Consider the following 15,254-nt stretch of genomic DNA (forward strand, 5'->3'; position numbering starts at 1 on the left):
GCTTTGAGAAAAATGGTTTTGCCATCACAAGAGTTTGGGTAAAAAAACACATCCAATGTAAAATGTATAATGTGTTATTAGAGGAGCTGTCAAATCAAGGCTCTTATTATGTATAATAACAGTCCAGGAAAATGAGCTTACAGCAGTAAGATTTAGAAGATGCTTTCCTTGATGAATTTGGGCCTTTTCAAGTACAGAAACTTCGTTTATACAAAGATATTTAGGCAACAAAGGTGAAAATTAACTATATGCTGTTGTCATAAATCATTGAACATCATCAAAAGGCAGGCCACTATATGTAATTAATTTAATACATTTAATAATATATATTTAATATGTAATTAAAAATTAACTGAAATGTCATATTCATGGACAACTCAGTGACTTGATTTGATTAGAATTACATAAGGCAACCAGTATTCCTTTTGGAGTCGAATATAGTTTAGTCACTGTGGATTCAGAGTTTTCGAAGAGCTAGGCAAAATGACAAATGAACTCTCAGCTCTTCAGGACAATACGACCTCATGAAAATAGAAGTCAAGAAATTCACTGAAAGGGTTATGTTATGGATGTTTATTGAAATCTGACTCTCCATAATAAAGATTTCACTTCTAAATAAATGCGATAATTCTACTTTTCATTGGAAAGAGCAAGTTTTGCTCTCTTGCTGAACTTGGATTCTCCTGTTTGCTTATGGCTCCACGAGAGAAACCATCTGTAGTGGTGACGTTTATTTACTTTAATATTGGCATTAAAAATTACGAATGTTCGAATTTGATGCCAAGGGCTGGTTCCTACTGGGTGTGATTGTGCATATCAGTTCATCCAGTGGTTCCATAAGGTGCTATTCTTCCAGAACAGACGAGGTGCCATGTCCTTCCTCTTGGGCCAAATAAAACTGAATTTCTTAGCCACCTCCCCTCCCTGAATTTCGTGCCACAAAGAATAAAATTGCACTGGAATATTTGACTTTAAGCTGTAAATATCTTTTAAGTCTGTACGTATCCAAGATGTGCAGAGGCGTATCTGCTCTAAGCGCCTGTCTGTCTCTGTCTGATTTTGTAGAAACCGAGTAGTAATTATAACACTGTTTGTACTGGGTGTAAATCGAGATGAATTTGCAAGTGGTAGGATACCTAGGGGACGTGTATTCATAGAGGTGAAATGGGAATGGTGATGCTGGACGACCCTGGCCTCTGCCTGTGCCCTTCATGTAAAGACTGGAATTTTGATTTCGCCCTTAGCCATGTAGATTATTGGGAGTTGCCACTAAACCTCACTTTTGATTGCTTTCTCTATTTACCCTTATTCTCTCTGCTTCAAGGCTGCTTGATGGTCATGAAATAATCTATATTTTAAAAATCCGGCCAAGCTGTTGAGTGGGTGAATTCTTAGCAGTGGTGGATCAGATTGAAGAAAAAATTGTCTCTTTTTTATTTCAAAAGAAGTGCTTAGCTTGATACAATATTTTGAAACCAGTCCTTTGTAACCTTTTCTCATTTACTCCAATCTTCTCTGCTTATTTTATAAATTGTTCCCCCTCCAAACAATTACAACTGTTTGTGAACGTGTTTATGATTTGGCTTTAAAAATTTTTTAAGTGTATCTCTTTTTTTTCGTTCTCAATGTTCCCCTTCTTGTCTGTAAAACAAGAGATCTGTAAACTCACGAAACTGTGTATAAGAATTTGTGTGTTTGTGTGTAAATGCACTTTTTTTCCCTGAAGCAGAACCCATATCCTCCAAGAGTCCGTGACCTGCCCACTTTTCTTGGCCTCCAATTTTTAAGACCCTCTCATTGCCCTAGAGTTGAAGCAGCTGGGAGCAGACGAGTCTTCTGGTTTCTTCCTCTAGACATGGTGGAAAGAGGCCAGGCTTTGCAGTTGCCAGACCTGAGTTTAACCTTCCACAAATTATGCAACTGTTCCAGTTCCTGTTCAGTAAAATGGGGGTAATAAGTTTCTTCCGAGACGTGAACTAAATCATGTATGTAAAGTGGTACCTTGGAGGCACTGAGTGATGGTCAGTGACTGATCAATACAGGAAGGTACTTTTATGGTTCCTCATTGCACCTTATAATGATTTAGTAAGGACTTATGAGTAACAAAGGCAGTCATAGTTCTCAGAGCAAATAGATTCTCTTCTGCGCACAACTGAAATTCTGTAATTATTATTAGTAGAACAGTCCAACACTGCAGGATTACTGAATGAAGCACTTCAAATAAAGTAGTGTCTTAGGAATCCGTTTCTGGTGGCTGAATAGTTTCTAAGCATCCACAGCTTGACTTTTCTTTGGAAGCATTCAATAGCATATCCTCCAGCCTTAAATGTGAGAAACTCTTCTATCATAAGAGAAGAGAAGGTGTAGTTTAATCCCTCACAGGTTAAATAGTTAATACTTTTTTCTATAAATATTTCCTAACTGATATTCTATAAATATTTCCTGAGTGGCCTCTTCATGCAAAACCCCAGTTTAGGTGCCCACTCATCCTGCACAAGATATTAGGATAGGAAATTTTCTGAGCTAGAACACAGTATTGGGTTCAAATTTGGATTTCTAAGACTTACTTGTTTTAAAATCTTGGTCAAGCGACTTCATCTCTTTAAGCCTCAATTTCCTCATCGGTAAAGTGCAGGACAACAGTATTTCCTTCATCGGTTTGTTAAGAATTTAATAAGATAATTAGAGGCTGGCCGTGTGGCCAAGTGGTTAAGTTCGCACACTCCCCTGCAGGTGGCCCAGTGTTTCGTTGGTTTGAATCCTGGGCGCGGACATGGCACTGCTCATCAAACCACGCTGAGGCAGCGTCCCACATGCCACAACTAGAAGGACCCACAACGAAGAATATACAACTATGTACCGGGGGGCTTTGGGGAGAAAAAGGAAAAAAATAAAATCTTTAAAAAAAAAAAAGAATTTAATAAGATAATTCATTTAAAGTTCTTAGCACATAGCTCAAATACATGTTATAAATAAATAGATATGTAAGTGTTACTTATGATTATGAGTAGAGCTTGCTTGATAGCTGCTTTAATACTGACCACTGACCTATTTCCTAAAGACTTTTGAGGAATGTTTCACTTCATTTTGCTTATTCATTAAAAAACAAAAACAGAAAACAAATAAAAATCCTCCTAAGGGGCAACCAGACATGCGTAAACAGAGTATAGAGAAAAGAAACTGGATCATAAAGTTTATCAGGTTTATGCGTTAAGTCCAGCTTTCAGTCTCCAAATAGGAAAGCTACTCTGTGATGTCGGGAGTTACTGCTGGTGCGTGGTTATTTGTCTGGACCACCCTCAGAGGTAGTGTTTACTTCTTGGAGCTCTGAGTAATAACTCTCTTATATGTACTCAAGATCAGCTTAAAAATGATTCAGAATCTAAGAAGTCTCTCTTATTCTCCATGTTCTCTCTTCATCCTGAAAAGAAAATGTTACCCAATGATTAAGAACACAGGCCTCGGGGTTGGAAATATTGAGTAACGTTCATACTGTGCTTAGAACAGTACCTGACTCATAGTAAGGGCTTCATCTCACTTAGATCTTTTTCTACTTCTTATGCTTCATATAAGCTGGTTGTGATGCCATCTCATCATGGAAATAATATATTAACTGATGATTTACTGTATGTATTGGGTGCTGCTCTAGACACATGGATTAATGCTCCTTTATTCCTTGCAACAACTCTCTGAGATAGTTTCTGTTATGCGCATTTCACTATAAGGAAACCAAGACACAGAAAGATTAAGTAGCTTGTTCAGGGTTACTCAGCCAGTAAGTGGGTAAAGCCAGACAATTTGGCTCCAAAGTCCTTGAACTGTCATCCGCTCCTTGCTGCCTTGGCTGAATTGAAGCAATGGTGTTAAGACCCAGCTTCCGTAGCTTTCCCTTTCATAACAACGGTTGCCATTGTTCCTGTTTGGATGTCTTCATTTTAACTGTGGTGAAAAATCACAGGGAGTCAGAATAGCTAATTTCTAGTTCTTGATTGATTACTCACCAACCCTGGGGCTTTGGGAAGGTCATTAGACTTCACTGTGCTTCAGTGTCCTTAACAAGAACCTGTCTATTTGTTTTCCAAAGCATGTGATATTGTCCCTCATCAGCAGAATAGAATGCTAACAGTCTGGACTTTCAGTCTAAGAGAACCTTAAGATATGTGCAGTTCAGGTCTGATGACATGTCTTGTTGAGAGAAGGGGTTTTGGGAGAAGGGCTATTCAACTTTTCTCCTGGGAACTCCAAGATCTGTCCCTGGATTCAGTCATATCATTGGTAGCCCATACATTCAGATTAGTTTAACTTCTTTAAAGAATCACCTCCACTAAGTTACATTTGCTAACGCTCACAAACAAGAGAGAGAGATGTAGGAAATCTGCTCTTATTAAGTGTATGCTGGGCACAGTGCAAGTGAGTGGTGTTATAATGGTGAACACCCTAAATAGAGTCCATGCCTTCATGGACCTGTTTATTCAATAGTGGGGCTAGACATTGCAATGTCAGATGTAAAACTGTGTAACAAGGAGTAAGAATGCAGAAGTTTAGGGCACACAGGAGGGATTTTACAGAAAGCATCTCAGAGGAAGTGAGATGTAAGCTGTAACCTGATGTCTGAGTTGAAGGTAGCCAGAAGTCCATAGAGAAGTATTTAGGGCACAGAACAGCATTGAAGTCTGAAGGCAGAATGAGCAAGGTGAATATGTACAACTCAGAAAAGTGTAGAATGGCTGTAAAGGACTCCAGGGCTGAGAGTGTTGAGAGATGAGGCTGGAAGAGATGAGCAGGACTAGTCAAACAGAATCTCAAGCCTGGTGAATGACTTTCCCATAAAACAAAGTTAAAAACTGCACGATATCGCTTAATATGCATTACATAAAATGTAACAGAGGAAATTTCTTCTAGAATTTTATTTCAGGAAAAACCTTGCTGTCCTTAACATGTATTAATTTATTTTTCTGGGGTCAGGTGCTAGTAGGGGAATCCAGATCAGTGCCTTCCCATTCTACGTCTTGTTTAAGGAATATTGGTCATTTGTCTTACAACTATTGTTATGATTCATTTCCTTCTTTGTCATAATAAGAAGCATGTAACATTCTGTCTTTTCCTATCACTCTGGTTGCTAGGAAACTCAGAGCTAAATTTGATGCTTAACAGTGAATCCAGGTTATGGGAGGCCTAAGACAATATAATTTTAGGGGCTTTCTTCAAGAAAAAACCCACAAAATTTAGCCAAGAAAGTAAATATTTGTTTAGATCAGAAAAAAATTGCAATGAATTTCAGATTTTAAAAAGTAGAAAGATCACAAAATCAGAAAAAAACCCTTAATATTTTACTAACTGCCTGACATCTCTCATAGCATCTGTATATTTCAAGCCCTGTTTCTCCTCCACTACTTGCATGTTTCTAGTGCCAGCTGCTAAGGACATATTCATATCACAATACGATCTCTGGTCCTTCATCTTTGGATCACCTGTAGAATGAGTAGGCATTGAAAGTTAGGCTTTGGAAATAGGGAAACTCCTGGAAGCCATTCCCACATGAGAATGGCTAGCAATATTTTAACTATATACAGAAGTTGACTGTGGATATGAAAACCCAAACTAAATGCCTCCTCATCTCAACTTCCCCAAAATACCCATGGCTATTCCAGCACCATTTGAATTTAGGAGAAGCTTGATGGAGGGACCATGGGAGTGGAAAGAGACAGTGGACGCAACCAATTCCGGGCAAATTTTGCAAAACTCATGGCTCTGTAAACACATTGCCTGAGCTCCCCCGAGGGTCTCTTAGTTTCACAGAGATTCTGCCTCTGACTCAGAATTGAGCCTGTCTGTGAACTTCCTTTCTACTTGTGCCTACCTTCTAATTTTACTAACCTTATTATTATTTCTTGCTGTGAACTGTCTGAAATACTTTTTGAGAAGACATAGATAAAAAAATTTAATTAATAAAACAAAATTGTGACGATAAACCCTGCCAATGATCATTCTCTTCTAGTAATAGCACCTTGAAATGTGTAACAATAATAACTTGATTTGCTATGTGCTGGGCACTATGCTAAGTGCTTTAGATGACTTACCTTATTTAATGTCCACAAAAACCCTATGAGGTAGGTGCTATGACCCCTCCGCCAACCAACAATTTACCTTTGAGAAAATGGAATCTTAATGAAGTTAAATCACTTGCCCCAGGTTAAGAGGTAGAATGGGGATTTGAACCCAGGTCTGCTTGTGGTTAAGCATTTCACTCTAAATGGTGTTGACGTATACAGTATGCATGTTTTTGCCAGTGGTGTCAGGACATCAGGACCAAGACTTTATAAAGAACTTCTCTGTAAAAATGAAGTGAGATGTGAACTTAAATGAGTTAGTGAAATTTCATTTCCAAATAATAGCATAAATTATGATTTTTTGATGTCCAATTGCATGGAAAGTAAAAAAAAAAGTCATACTTCTCTTGAAAACAAAACACTCAGTATTGGGAATGTAGTGCATGCTGGGCAAGATGAATCAACTTTTAAATAAACAGTTAGAGCAGACTGGATAATTGAGTAAGTTGAAGCTTGAAGCTTGTTGAGTCTATCACATCATTTCATACCAGACATCATCTAATCACTTTTTTCAGAAATGCTAGTGTCTACACTGACACATCTACATTGAAACACACACATTTCAAGCTCCTTTTCCTAAAGAGGGCTGTACACACAGGGTGCAGCCCTCTGTTTATGGCTTTTGTACTGTGCGGGTTCCCTTTTTGACCAGCCACCGCCCGAATTCACCCGTCTGGTAACAGGGAGTGATCTTATAAGCCCACCCTTGGGATGTTAGACCAATGTGTCCTTGGATTCCAATGTTCTCCCACCCATTAGTTCAGCATGTCACCTGGGGATAGCGTCTCGTACTTCAGATGTGTTGTCTTTTCCCCACAACTCTGAGAGGTAGATGTTTAATGCTCTGAAGCTGAGGCTCAGGGTGATTAAGTAACAAACATGGGCTGAGGCTACACACGAGCGTGGGTTTGCACTGAGTTCTATCCGCCTCTACTTTTCACTTGCCACAATATCTTTACCACAGGGCTGGGCCCACACCAGCACAAGGGGCACTGCTTGACCGGGGCCACCAGAGTTGGCAAGTCAGGGTGTCAGCCCCAGGCAATTTCTCTCTGTTTCTGGGCTTGAGCCCATCTTGGTTCTGCTTTCGTCTGATGACAGATCATTCTGGGCTCACTAGCAATTCAGTACTTGCGTTATCCATAAGAAACGTAGGCACCCAACACAATTTAGTATGCAAAAGATAAGTAACTGGAAAAGATTAGGTTTTTAAACAAATGGACATTTTTCTTTCATTGTTTTTTTTTTTAAAAGGTTTTTGTCATAGACTTTCCTTTATTGTAAAGCTTCCTGAAGAGATAAAATAATTTAAAAGAGATATCATATATTTTCAGTTTTTTAAGAACTAGTTTCTAAATGAGGGGACGATTCTACCACCAAGAGAGAGGAAAAAGGTTCTCTAAGTTATAGAATCTGAGTTAGAAGAGATCTTAGGATCATATAAAGGGAGGTGTCTCTGTCTTAGTTTCACGGGCCTAAACCTGGGGTCATCCTTGACTCTGCTCCCATTTCTGGGCAAATCCTGTGAGCTCTCCCTTCAAAACAGATCCAGAATTGGCCCATTTTGCGCCACCTCCATTCACTGTGGTCCAATCTTACCACCTCAGTGGTCCCTCTGCTTCTTGTTCCTTTTTGGTTTATTCTCAAATCAGCAGCCAGAGTGAGACATTAAATATATGTCAAACTGTGATTCTTCTCCAGGGCCTCTTCATCTTAGCCTGTCCTTTTGTGGCCACAAGGCCCTTTGTGATCTGATCCTACTTCTCTGATCTCCATCTCCTCCTACTCTCTATCGTTCTTCTGCTCCAGGCACACTGGCCTTGTTGCTTTTCTTGATCATACCAGGTATGCTTCTGCCTCAGGGCCTTTGCATGGGATGTGCCCTTTGCTTGGAATACTTTTTCCCAGAGTCTACATGGCTCATTCCCTTGCCTTCTTTAGGTCTTCACTCAAATGCTCCCTTTTCAGTGAGGCTTTACCTAATGACAATTGTAACCCCATCGTCCTCCCTAATTCCCTTGCCAGCTTTATTTTTCTCTATTGCACTCATTATCAATTAACACATTTTCCTATCTTAAATTTTGTTGTCTATCTTTCTCTTCTACAGTAAAGGCAGGGAATTTTGTCTGTTTTGTTCGCTACTGAATCTCTAGCACCTAGAACATAGCGGGCATTCAGTACATATTTGTGGAATTAAATAAAATCTGACAATTCAACTCCTCTATTGTGTAGGTAAGGTAACTGAGGTCTAGAGAGACTGGTTTTTTCCAGGGTTCCACTAGTGGTTAGAGTCAGTGTTGGGGGCACTGACTTTCCATTTAGTGTCCATTTCACCACATGATATGTTGTTTTGAGCAGTTCCTAGCAACTGATTCCATATTCCAGGTTGGAGACTCTGTACATCTGATAATGATAATGGAAGAGGCAGAGAGCCAGAGAGAGACAGAGGGTAAGGGATATTGAGAGAGCAAGAAGGAGAGTGGGACACACACACGCATGTGTCAGGGAGACAGAGAGGACAGAGACAGAAAGAAAGATTCAGAGGATGGAGACAGCCCTAATTGGATTCATGCCTCGAACATTCACCATCCAGGCCAGTTCTGGTCCTATACCACCCTTCTTCCGGAGCTACAGAACAAAATGTAAACTCCTTAGCTTGGCATACAAGTCACCATCTGCCTCCTGGTTTTCCCTGACATAACACTGCAGAATTTTCCCTGACCTCCTGACACTCTTGCCGTATTGTTCTGTCTCCCCTCCCCAAATTCTCCAGATCTTTCCACGTATTTGTCCATCTGCATGTGTGGTTTACTGAGCCCGCTTTACTTCTTTCACTCAGAAAAGTCTGTATCTTTTTAGAACCAGCTCAAAAATCCCCTCCTATGTGAAACTTTCGCCTTCTCTCCCCACAGAGTCAGCTTTTCTGTCTTTAAGTCCTTATCTTGGTGGTAGCAGTTACCACAGCATCTGAATTACATACTCAACTTGGTATCATTGTGTTTCTAGTGGCCAGCACAGTGCCAGGGCCTAGTAGGTGCTCAAAAGGTATTAGTTGAATGAGTTAAGATTGCAACCGCTTAATTGAACTTTGTTCTTACAAGTGATCAGGGGCAGTACGAAGTAGGGGACAATGTAGATGTGGCTGCTTATACAAAATGCAGTTAGGCCATTGCTTACTTAAAGCCATCTCTTGTGATGACAAATAGCAAGTTTTAGATTAGAGCCTCATTGAGTCAGAGTACGCAAGGGCAGTTTTTACTGGCAAAATTCTCATCAGCTTTGTTTCCTTTCCAATGACTATAGCAATTATGAATTTTAAATTCATCAATTCATTTACTAAGTATTTATTGAGCACACATTCTGAGTCAGGTGCTGTTCTAGAGTCTGGGGACACTGAGGTAAACAGACAGACATGTACTTGCCATCAGAGAGCTGTGGGCTAGCAGAGGAGGCAGAGCTTAAACATACATCACATGAACAACTAATTCATTAGGTTTGTAATGAGAGATGATATTATATACATCAGCAGTTCTGAAAAGCACAGTCATACATAGTATTTATTGAGCTTTTAATATGCAGTGACTGTTGTAAATTCTTAACATGTTGAATTTTATTACCTCTCTTCGCCTTATGCATTTTATTTTGTTTTCAGGTAAGGAAACTGTGGCACAGAGAGATTAAGAACAAGGTCACAAGCCAGAAAGGCAGAACTGGGATTTAAAATACTGTGCTATGTTGCTCTAGAGAATCGTGTGAGAAGGTATATTTTTAAGGTCTAGTGAAATCTGGGTGTGGAGTCAGGGTTAACTTACATGTTTTCTCCCATCTATATAACACCCAGACCAAAAGGTGCTTCAGAGGGTGGTAGAAGGTAGCACCGAATACCAGCTTGAGAATGCTTTGGTCAGGCTGGCTTCTAACTGTGGGCCCCATATTCTTCTCTGTGTAACCTTGAACAAGTTATTTAGCATTCAACGTTTTACTTTAAAAAATTTTTAATGTGTGTGTTTGACTAGTTGTTTTCTAAAGACCTTTCAGTTTTGAAATCACATTCAAATGTTACCTCCTCAGGGAGCTCTCCCTGACCACCCCATCGTCCCTTCTTCCTCTTTCTTCCTTCATCCTGCTTTAGTTTTCTTCACAGCGCTTATCATTACTTGGCACTGTATCATAGTTTTGATGTTTTGTTTACTGCTGTTTTCCTAATGCCTAGAACAGTGCTTAGTGTATTGTGTTCACTTGAATCTTTGTTGAATAAATGTGTTTTCCAGGAGACTGGAATAGAAAGCCCTCAGAACCAGCATGGAATCTTTCACAAAAATATCTGCTTTGTGCTAACATTTCTGAAACTGCAAAAAAGACAAACGCTGTGTGTCTCAGAATCTGCTGTTAAAGGGAAAACTACATTTCATAAATTTGGCTCAAAAGTAGCTGACTTGGCATATTTGGGGAGAAAGCAAGCCTTAGAGATCCAAGTCAGAGAGCCAGTCTCTATCAGGATTTCTTTCTTCCTTCCATTTCTTCCAAGGTTTCTACCTGTAGAAATGCTGTAGCTTCTGTCATCTGTGGCTCAATCCTCCTTGCTACCTGGAGGCAGCATCGCCTTGGAAAGTCATGTTAAAATGATGCCCAAAGTGTGCTAGACATATAACTCCAGGCTTGACCATTTTTTATGTCAGTTTCTCCAAACACGTCTTTAAATAACACCCACACATTTCTAGCTTGTGAATAAATTAGAATGTAAATCCCCATCCACTCTGGAAAACCCACAGTCATTTCCTTCACTGTGCTCATTACAGCTTATCTTTAAGTTATTATCAAACTGGTTGTTAGGTGGGTCTCTGGGCAGAAAGCTGCTGAAGACTGGGAAAGATGAAAGTGCAGGGAGAGGGCGGAGGGCATCAGCAAAAAGTGTTCTGACAAACAGCTTCAGAATGATCATTTCTCCAAACTGAGAATTTTGTTTCTAATGTCTGGCTTCTGTGGAGCATGGTTGCTGGTACTTCTACTTTCCCCCTAGTCTCTAATGTTTATGGAATTAAGGAATGGTCTAAACTTCTGGTTTCGTCTCCCTCTTTGCAAAATGCAGTGATGTCTATTTGTTGATGTCCTTTGACTGGGAGCCACACGTGGTCTACACGAGTCAACCCTTTCGTGCTGAGCAGTTTTGGATGGAAGAGGAACACACTGAGAAATTCAAAGCTTTTGTGTGTTTGAGACTTATTTTCCCAAAGAGAGTATTTCCAAGTTCTAAAAAAAATTTAGACCATGAGTCTGGGACAATTTGGGTATTTGCTTTAACTCGTACAGTACCATATGCTGGTAGGTATTTGAATGATTACACTGAGTAATCACTGAATTTGTAGGCAGAATTTTACTTTTTTTAGGGAAGATAATTCATGGCTCTCATTAGATTCTCAAATGAGTGCTAGACTGCTGTGAAGGGTCGTGTGGGAGAGCATTGAATGGGAAATCTGAAGGCCTGGGTTTTTCAGCTTTTCATAGCAACTAGAACTTGAAAAAAGACATTACTCTCCTGGGCACTAATCTCCTTACCCATAAATGAGAAGATTGAATTAAACAGTGTTTTCTCAAACTTTAGTCATGTACATAGTCATTTGTGTGCTGCTTTTGTGATTATTGCTATAATCTGCTATAACCTGTACAATTAATATTTTTTAAACATTTCAAAAAATAGAATTTATCTTAAAAGAAGCCTCGTTTCTGCATCTATAAATGGAAAACCAGCATCACTTGATGGAAGTGAAAATAAGATCGTTCACGTACTACATTAAAATTATTGTCCTTACACATGAGACACATTGGTATAATGGATATATCATGTTTACCACTCCAGATTCACTCCCTACCCTTGTCTATCCAGAATGGCCCAGAAAAAACTTCCTTCACTAAAGCATTATAAAGAGCTCTGTAATTTTATCCTCTGTAGGGCAGATAGAATGATGTGGGGTGCTTCTTTGGAATCTCAATGGGAAAAATAGGATCCTGAAATAGTAGAGGCCAGATGGTGGTGCTGATCTCTCAGAGACAAGGAGGATGCAATTACCACCATAAACCATGGGATGGAATGGTAATCAGGATTCTTTCATCAACAGGATATATGGTGATGACTAGTAGATCATGGGTCTCTAGAAAAAAATAGACGGACATCCTCTTAAGGTGCTGCTTCACGTTAGAAAAAAACAATCCTAGGTTCACTGAGCCTAACTCAAGTCACCATGGTGGGATTCACAGTCTCTTATCTAGTTCCCAAACGTAGGGTCCCTCAGCAGAGGGGACACTAGGTCCCTATGAGGAAAGACCCTGCAATTGACCACATGTGTATACAATGGAACTCTCCCTAAGCCTTCTCAAGAGGGACATGGAGCAGTTTACTAGAACGACTGTGTAAGTGGGGTGGGGGAAGGGAAATACCCAGACTTTTTGGAGGTTATTAGATAGTAGTAGATCTGAACCTGAAAAGCCTTCACAGTTTTCCAATTAAACTTATAGAAGTCAGATAAGAGACGGAATCCTGGCTCACATCCATCTAACAGCGGGTCCAGTGCATCTATCTTGTGGTTATTCTCCTGGCCCAGAATGTACAGTGAGCCTAGATATACCTAATAACTGGCAGAATCCAGCGTTGATTCCTACACCAATGGAATGAAGGCTATTGCAGTAAGAAGGACCAAGTGGAAGGACGCGCCCAGAAGTGTACTCCTTCTTCTACCCTCCTCCCCACAATAAGATGGTAAGTCCTGTAGAGAGAATTGTTTAATTTAGCGTCACCTCTGAGGACTTGAGCAATACAGGGAAGGTATCCTACGGCATCCCATTTAACTCATCTGTTTAGCTGATGCAAAAACAAGATGGATCATAGGGAATCACAGTGGATTGTTCCAGACTAATTCAGGTGGTGATGCCAGTTGTAGCTGTAGTTCTAGATATGATAAGTTTATTGGAGCAAATCAGCATAGCCCATGGCACCTAGTATGTAGTTACTGATCTGGCAGATGCTTTCTTTCTATTCCAATCATTAAGAAAATCAGAAGCAGTTTGTTTTTAAAAGGCAGGGCCAACACAAACTTAAACTATCTTGCTCCAGGACTGTGTCACCTTTCCTTCAATCTGTCATAATACAGTCCTGTGTCCTTGATCATCTTCATATCCCACAGGACACATACCAGTCAATTACACTGAAGACACAACACAATAGGTTTTGATTAGCATGAAGTAGCAGGCTAGAGGGTAGAAGATAAATACTGCAAAAGTTCACGGGGCTGCGAATATTTCTAGAGGTCTGGTAGCCTGGGCAAGTCAGGATAGCTAAAGTGAAAGGCAAGTGGCTGCAGCTTGCACCACCCTCCAAGAAGAGAGAACACAATGCTTTGTGGACTTGTTTGTGTTTTGAAGGCAACGTACACATAACGTATAACTTGAAAGGCCACCAGCTTTGAGTAGGACTCAGGGCAAGAAAGGGATCTGTGCTGTAGTGTACGCTTCCCCGTCACTTGGGCATTATGACTTAGGGACCCAAACACATTGGAAGTATCTATGGCTGTATGGGACCTCTGGCAAGCCCTCACAGGAGAATAACAGCACAGAATCTTAGGGTTTTCTTTGTGAAAAGTAGTTCTTGCCTTGCTACTGGACCCTGATAGAGACAATGTACCTGATTATGGGATGCCAAGTAATTATGCTATTTGAGTTGCCCATCTTGAGCTAAGTGATAGATGATCCCCGGACCATAAAACTGAACGCAAATAGCAGCATTCCACTGTAAGTGAAAATGATATATGTGTCACTAAGGCTTAGCAGGTCTGGAGGGCTCAAGTAAATTGCACAAGCAAGTGGTTCAGACTTCCATGTACTTCCTCTTTATAACTTTGATGCCTTTCCTTCAATCTGCACATTTGGCATCACAGGGAGTTCCATATGATAAGAATAACCAGATGCCCAGGTTTGCCCTAGGTAGTACCAGTTTATACCTGTTGTCTGACATTCACTCATCATTCATGATACCACTTTTCATTGTCAAAAGTGTCCCAGTTTGGAGAATCAATTATATGGCTACCGACCTATGATCAGTTAATGGAGAAGAAAGAGTACGTGCCTGGTTAATGGACTTCTGTGTGGTATTCTGGCATCAGCTGGAAGTAGACAGTCAATGCACCACAACCCCACTCAGTGGGCAGAACTTTAAATGGCACATCTGGTTGTCTATTTTGTGTGGAAGGAGAGATGGCCTGAGATAACAGATTTACACTGACTCAGGGTCAATATCAGATTGGTCAGCTAATCAGGGACTTTGAAAGAATAAAATTGGAAGGTTAGTAATAAAGGTCCAGAAGGCAGCCTATTTGAATAGACTTCTCAGAATGAGATATGGTACAAAGGTATTTGTTTCTTATGTAAGTGTCTAGTAGAGGGAAGCCACTGTGGAGGAAATTCTGGAAAATTAAGATGATCCCCCTATGGGTGATATTTAGCCTCTTTTCCTGGCCACCTTGGTATTTGCTCAATGGGCCAGTGTTTAAAGTGTATGGTGGCAGGGATAGAGGTTATTCAAGTCTCAACAATATGGTATCGCTCTTGTCAAAGTTGATCTATTAACACTATTAAGTGCCCGGCTTGCCAACAGCAGAGGCCAACTTTGAGCCCTTGATATGACAACATTTATCAGGAAATCAGCATATGTGATCTCACAAATACATGCTCTGAATTACAAAGAAGGACCAGAAGGGCAGCGTGTGGAGTAAGAATGGAAAAGCACCAGTTCATCAGCTAATGGGACAATTTCATTCTTCCTTTGTTACTGCTGCCGTTTTGCTAGGTTCTATTTGTGAAGAGGACCAGTAAGAAAAGAAGGACACTGCTATGATTCAGCAATGCTATCTGTGTACTTCATCTCATTTAGTTCTCACAATAACCTTGTGAGGTGGGTTGAGTTGTAGTTCTGTTATAGAAATGAAAGCACAAGAGGAGAAAGATGACATCTCACTTCCAAAGACTCATAGACGCTTAGATGTGCTGACAAAGTTTGAACCCAAATGTGTCTTTGTGTCTTTTACCATACTGCCATACTGCTTTTTAGGACTATCTGGATTGCTAAGGGGGGTCTCAGTGGGCCTCTGCTGGCAA

Source organism: Equus przewalskii, chromosome 3, assembly GCF_037783145.1.
Source record: "Equus przewalskii isolate Varuska chromosome 3, EquPr2, whole genome shotgun sequence".
Lineage (NCBI taxonomy): Eukaryota > Metazoa > Chordata > Mammalia > Perissodactyla > Equidae > Equus > Equus przewalskii.